Source organism: Phyllostomus hastatus, unplaced genomic scaffold, assembly GCF_019186645.2.
Source record: "Phyllostomus hastatus isolate PE091 unplaced genomic scaffold, TTU_PhHast_1.1 phas_contig_125, whole genome shotgun sequence".
Classification (NCBI taxonomy): domain Eukaryota; kingdom Metazoa; phylum Chordata; class Mammalia; order Chiroptera; family Phyllostomidae; genus Phyllostomus; species Phyllostomus hastatus.
In genome coordinates, this window is record NW_025333560.1 from 25578 (window position 1) to 32918 (window position 7341).

General features: G+C 50.0%; 1 pseudogene; it reads right to left on the minus strand.

Annotated features, from left to right (window-relative positions):
• Window positions 1–660: 660 nt before the first annotated feature.
• Window positions 661–6869, minus strand: LOC123825088 (annotated as a pseudogene).
• Window positions 6870–7341: the final 472 nt, after the last annotated feature.

The following is a 7341-nucleotide window of genomic DNA, read 5'->3' on the forward strand; positions in this document are numbered from 1 at the left end:
CATCTCTGTGAGCAGGGGGCCTTCTCTCATCCCTCCCACCCAGGGCCCTGAGCATGTCTTCGTCCTCACTGCCCTGCTCTGTGAGGGGTAACCCTGCATCTGACACTGGTCATTTTGTCTCCATGTGCTGGATAAAAGCAGTAGTTGCAGACAATTCACAAGTTTTAATCTAAGACAAGGGGAAACATTATTGACCATCTACTCTGAGCCAGTCCCTTCCCTTCTCCCTTTACCCTCGTTGGAGACAAGGGTCGAAGCTCAGCTCTCATGGGTGTTGTGAGGATCAGCAGAGCCTGAGACATGAAAAGGCTCCATCTGTGTCATTCCTGGGCTTGATTAAGAGGTGGGCATGAGAAAGTTTGGGAGGAAGGGCTGCTCGGTAGCCACACACGTATCCCCCAAGCCCTCAGGGGGCATCAAAAGCTACAGGGCATCCTTGGTTGAATGGCAGGTGAGCCTAGAGTGAGGGGAGACAGGAAAGAGGCTGCTCATCCTAGATCCTGGACTCACCACACTCAGGAGTGAGGGTGGGAATCCCACCAGGGGCTGAGCACTGGGCACTGAGGGCATCTTGGACCTGGTGGGAGTCTCATCTTTCATGAGACTGCCTGGGGATATGAGGCCACTTGTAAGCCAAAGAGGATCCATAGGGAACCATGGCAACTTACATTTCTTTTTAATAAGTTTCTATAACATAGAATTGAGCATTTCAAAGTATACATTTCATTGGAATGTAGTAAATACACAACAGATGGACCACAGATTTTATCTAGTTTTAGTAACAAATTTGTGTAACCCCACACCCAAATTACATGAAGCCTTCAGTCTCCCATCTCTCCTCCTCGTCAGCCCCCGACAAACCCACCTGGCTCCTGTCTCTGTGGGTTTTCTCCTCCTGGACACTTCATACAAATGCAGTCACAGAAAAGGTTATCTTTTCTCTCTGGCTTCTGTCACTTAGCTGCAGGATGTTGATATTAACCCACCTGGCGGAAGGTGTTGGTACTTCCATTTTATGACTTAAAAAACCCTCCTGGGTTTAGAAAACACGAGATTGTGTTTAAATGAGTGGGATCCAGCATGAAGGGGTGTGTAGATGTGAACCCAGACCAGCTATGTGGGGCGGCCCCTCACGTCACAGTGGTGATAACAGAAGGACAGTCCATGGGAGTCAATGAGGATGAGGAGGGACAGCCCACAGTGGAATGAAGGAAGTGTCTCCACAGGAACACGGCTCAAGTTTCCTGTTTCCAAACCTCGTCTGTCCTGTGTCCTCTCCTGGACAAATCAGCAGTTTCCTCACCTGCGGTCAGACTGTGCTTCAGCACCTCCTGGGTCATCAGATGGACTCCACGGCTCCCCCTTCTCTGAACGATGCCCTGTGCCCTCTGCGTTCACGTTCTGGCTGCAGCATGGGTCCTCCTCTGGCTGTCGTGAGCCTGAAGCAGCAGCACTCCGAGGACCACCAGGACCAATCCAGCCACACCCATGCAGATCAGGGTCTCTACTGTGGTTCGGGAGCCTGCAAAATGGGGAGACAGAGGCCACCATGGTCAGGCAGCCCCAAATGCCCAGGATTCTAGTATCTCCCCCATGGTCCCTCCTCCCGTGGATGTCACCATTGCTGGGATGTCTGAATTCAGCTCTGGCTCTGTGGCAGCGTGACAAGAGTGAGCTGTGCCCAAGAGCTCAGGATCAGTGAAAAAATGGTCTCAGTTCAGGGACAATGTAGAGCTGCTGTGAGTTCTGTGTTCAATCTGAAACTGAAGACCCAGAAGCTTACTGCCCTGGAGCTGAGAGATCCCGAGTATTCCACAAGTGGGGGCCCAGGTCCATGGAGGAGGGGTGGTGTCGAGGGCTCCTGAGTGGCAGGTGCACAAAAGGGTGAAAGTCTGGGGCAGCATCTCCTTCACCCCACTCTCTGGGGTCTGCTGTTTAATCGTCACCTGGACATTTTCATGTGTTTATTGTTTCATTAGTTCATTTTATATGATGACAAAACTACCACAGGAGATATAAGGACCAGATTAGATATATGGGCATGTGGATGAACATTTGTAGATATAGTGTAGACACATAAATTTAATATCTCTTTTAGAGTAAATATGGGGTGAGAGAAGAGTAGGTTTACAGTTGTGAATTTATGAAATACAGAGTTATTTATTGTGTTTTTAGTATTAATTGTTGTATTATTTTTTATACAAACAACTTTAATCCTACTTTTGTTTCACCCTTTCTATGTACATTTATAGAGTATGTTATAAAATGTCATATAAAATGAATCTGTATATATAGTTACACATATATCCACTCTTACATAAATACTAACTTATATATCATCATCTGTATGTACATATATTTGTGTGGCACCAATAATTATTGTTATGTGTGTGAGGACAGAGGGACATGAAGGGGACAGGTGATAAGGAGGGAGGTCCCCTGTAGGGTCCATTCTGGTCTTCAACGGGGAATGAATTCTCCTCTGTGGGATGTAGGGAGGGGGCAGAGAAGAAGGGGAGCTGGGACTTGAGGCCTTAGAACATGGGGTTGAAGCTCAGGTGAGGTGCTGGAAGGGGCAGGAACCACCTTCTTCTCCTCTTGGACAAACTCTAGGAAGTGTGACAAGATTTCTTGGATGGACAGCTAATCATGTGATTTTTACCCCAAAACACAATCTCCACTCACTGCTTGTCAATGTCGCTAACCAAGGAAGCCCACAGTTGTGATTTTCAAACTTTAAGGAACAGAAAAGTTGCCCCAAGTTGTACTATTTTGTGAGCACCAAAAATAGGAAATTATGGGAATCTGCTTCCCCACTTGATATAGAAAACAAGATGTAACAAAATTATTGTCTTGTCCTAATTCCAAAGATGTATACAAAAATTTCAAATATCAGCTCACACAATTCAGAAAATGCACACGGACAATAAATGTTATTCATTTGCACTAATATGCAAGTGTTTAAAAAATAAGAAACTTCTGTAATTGTGTCTCCAGTGCTTATAAATCAGACAGAAAAGATAAATTTTAGGAGATCAGTATATGTCAGTTAAAAAAGCATTCCTAATAACACTCTAATGAAACAGAAAAACACATTGAAACATAAAGGTCGATAGTGCATTTGATATAAAATGTGCATATCTTAATGAGTTTGCCTTGAAATAATTTGCCTAATGAATGAAACTTTTTCAGAGGTAAAGCTGTGGAACATTTTACTTGGTCTTTTTATCATGAGGAATTTAGAGAGAGAAAAATAGGTATGCAATGTGCAATAAGTGAAATGACCTTTGACTTGTAGTTATTATAATTTTCTCATTGTATCAGTGAGATCAATTGAAAAGCAGTTCAAAAGGAGAGGATTTTAGGAAGATATACTGGTCATGAAATAAATATGCCCAAACCAATGGATTTCCTACGTGTACTTACTCCTATTTAGACTGTAGAAAGGAATCAAAGAGCTTACACACAAATTACATTATTAGATGTGCAGTTCTGAAAGTTGGGTGTACATTTACTCAGTTTCACAAATGCTCATCAATGTGCTTCTGAAATTCACTAAAACCTCATTTGAAATGTGTGTAATACAAAGACTTAATAGTAATAAGAAATAAATCTCCACAACAAGTGTATGAATTTAGTCTTTCCTATGAAAATAGGAATAGCATTATAGACATTTGAAGGTTGACTTCATATAATGTAAATTAAAATGTTACTCTGTATACTGACACACAGCCGGGAAGTCCTCAGAGAAGAGCAGGAACAGACAAGGGCCCCCAGAACCACGGAGCAGACAAGGGAGCCCTCAGTGTGGGCTGGAGCCCCCAGCTCCTCCAGAGCCTGGCACAGCCCCTCCTCACTCTCAGGTGAGCACTGAGTGCTGGAGGTTCTAGGTGAGCTCAGGGCCCTGTAGAGCCTGACACTCAGGGGAGAGGAAGCTGCTTTCTCTGGGAGAGGGCCCAGTGGGGGCTGGGACTCCAGGGGCTCAGACTCTGAGATGAAGATGCAGGAGGTGAGTGGGGGAGGGGATCTGTCTTCTCTGCTCAGTCTAATCACCTTTCTCCTCACTTCTCACACATCTCACTCCTCCCTCCTGCTCTTTTTCTCTGCTGAAATTCAGAACAGGGGGCTCATGGGTGGGAGACCCTGTCTCTTTCCCCCTCTCAGGGGCTGTTCCCTTCTGTGGAGCCTCCTGCACTCCTCATTTATTTCTGTCCCTGACTTTCCTAGGGACAGGGCCTTGAGCTGAGTGAGCACAGAGAGGACAGGGCCAGAGGGCTTACCTGAGACCAGGAGCTCCAGGGGCTCACTGGGCTGTGACAACAGGTAGGGGAGGTGCTGAGTGAGCTATAGCACCTGTAGGTCCCCTCCTGGGCTGAGGTCACAGGACCCAAGGAGAACTCTGCCTGGTGTTTCTGAGCTCGGGACTGTGATCTGAGACACAGGGGTGGATTGGCTGTCCCCTCCTTGGACAGAAGGAAAGTGTCCCTCAGGCTCCGTGACTGACACAGCAGGGTCACATTCTCTCCTGAAGCCACTGAGGGTCCTGGCTGCACTGAGAGGGAGGGTCTGTCAGGGAGCCATCCTAGAGAGAGGAGAGCAGTTGAGGGGCTGCCATCCACCTAGGTCTGTCCTAAGATTCACCAGGTCTCTTTCTGAGGACCCTCCTTGCTGTCTGTCTCTGTTTTCTCTGCATTTCCCCCTCCCCTGCCATCACCTATTTCTCTCTCTGTATCCTCAGGGATCCCACACCCCTTATCCTGACCATCACCACCTGAGACCACCAGCAGGGCCTTAGCAGACTCTGGATCCCTGACTGAACCTGCTGGCTCCTCACCTGCCACCAGGATGTCCAGAGGGTCACTGGGGGCTGACCACTCAGAGGACAGGCTGTGTCCACCGTAGCACCTGTACCGGCCCCCATGGGTACTGTTCACAGTGCCCAGGGGGAAGTTGGCCTGAGAGAACCCAGACTGGGGATTCAGGGCAGTGTTCTGTTGGAGGCCCTCTACCCCCTCCTTGGACAGGGCAAATCTGTCCTAGCCAAGGTCAGAGAGACACTGAAGGGTCAGGTTCTGTCCAGAGGCCACAATGGGGCCCTGCTGGGTCAGGAGGGAGGGCTTCTCTGAGCCACCTGCAGGGACCAGACAGGAGTGAGAGGGCTGCTCCTCCCATGAACCCTCCTCCTGGCCTGGCCCCCAGGTCCACCTGTCTCTCTATCTCTGTGTTTCTGAACCAGAAGCCCCTGTGCTCCCCTCACCCCACCTCTCACATGGGGTTCCCTTCCTTGCAAAGACCCCAATAACCTGTTTGGTACCTTGAAACATGGAAGGACCAGCTTGGGACTTCCTCACCTGACACCAGGAGCTTGAGTTCATTACTGGGGAGTGAGCACATCTGGGGTCTGTCCCTGTAACAGCCATAGCATCTGAATGTCCACCTGTGGCTGGGGGTCACCGGGCCCACAGGGAACAGGCCCTGGACCTGCTCACTGGCCTGTCGCTGCAAATCCAGGGTCCAGGAGAGCCTGTCTTCTCCTTCCTTAGTCAGGATGAACCTGTGAAATGCTAGTTCAGAGCCACACTTGGAGGATCACATTCCCTCCTGAGGTCACAACATGGCTGGGCAGGGCTGAGAGGCTGGGTTTGCTGTAGGCTCCTAGGAGAGAAGGAGGCAGCATGTTAAATGGGATCACACCTTCCTCAAATCCCCCAGGGCTGAGCTGTGAGGGGGAGACCTTCTGAGAGAGTCCCCCTTCCTGAGGGTAGATCCTGAGGCTGTGACCCCTGAGTGTCTTCTCACCTGTCACCACCAGCTCTAGGGGGTCACTGTGCTGTGACCAGCCAGTGGGGCTGAGATCGGAGCAGTGATATTTCGCTGCATCATACTCTGTCATGTGTGTGATGGAGAAGTTGGCCTTGTCTGCTGGATGTAGTGGCTTCTGTCTGGCCCAGGGCTGTGTGCTTCCCTCTTTATCCAGACGGAACTCACGAACCTGCAGGGTCCCTTGACACCAGATAGTCACAGAGCTCCGCAACAGGGTCATAGAGCCTGGCTCAGCCCAGAGGATGGGTTTGGGGAGGGTCCCTGGAAGGAATGAGAGCCTGGGTCAGCTCCAGTGCCCAGATCTCAGCCCCAGGACATTCCCAGATGTCCCCCACCCATTAACCCAGACCTTATGTTCTCTATCCTCAGCTGCCTGATGATAACACCCCTTGTCCTTTATGTAGAGAGGGTCCTGGGACCCCTGGGAACAGACTCACCTGCCTGCACTCGGGTCCTCAGGCCCATGCTCAGTCCTGCAAGAGAGTCCCTGTGAGAGAGTTGTCCTGAATTCTCAGCAGAACCCTCATCCCCAGGAGCCTCCTGAGTCCTGGGTCATGACAGATCAGGGCTTCCTCTCCCCACTCAAATCTCACCAAGGCACAGTAGAGCTCTCAGGGTGGAGGGCATGGTGTCTCCTCTCTGAACCCAGCTGTGCAGAAGGAAGAGTCCACGGTGTGCTCAGTGTAGACAGACTGACAGGGTGTGGCCAGTGGGAGGTTGTCTGTCGCTATCACGGGGTTGTTACATCAGCAGACCCTGAGGAAGGGGAATAGTGTCTCCCCAGGAGTCTGGCTCTCATTCTCTTGATGCAGAAAGAATTAAAGCTGGAGTCTCCTGAGACGTCCCTTGCAGGTGAGGGGACCTAGGGCATGTCCTTCCAGATCAGAGCCTCCCCCATGGGTTCTTGTTCCCTCCCCGCCTGACCATCAGCCCCTCCCTGTGGGTCCTCCCCATGGACAGTGGTCATCCAGGCCCTGGAGATGCTTCAGGAAGATGAGGGTCCCTGTGCCTGCAGAGGTCAGATCAGCAGAGACACGGGCCCCTCCTCACTGTGCAGTTCAGGCGAGTGTCACTGTGACAATGAGCACAAAGGACAGACACAGGGAAGTGACGGAAGGACACACGCCCCTTCCCCTGGCCCCAGAGTGTGGTTTTTTCTCTATCACAGCCACCCTGACCAACTTCTCATGTTTTCTTAGCAACAGCATCCACCCACCTTCCTGGGGACAAGCCTCTGAATGATTCCTGTCCCCTCAGTGCCCCTTGTATCCTGGTTCAAGCCTCCTCCTCAGGTTGTGGTCCTGCCTTCAAGCTTCAGGGGACATTGATTGGGACTAGGTTTTGATTTTTACTCTTAACAAATATTATTGGAATACCCATCAGTTAATGCTTGAGTGATCTGTGTGGTAATGTCCTGTGTCTGGCTCATTTTCCTCATCTGGACCATCTTGTCCCAAATCCCAGTTCTCAGTGGGGCTGTGGGCAGTGTGGCTGTGGGTTCATGGTGCTGGTTCAGTG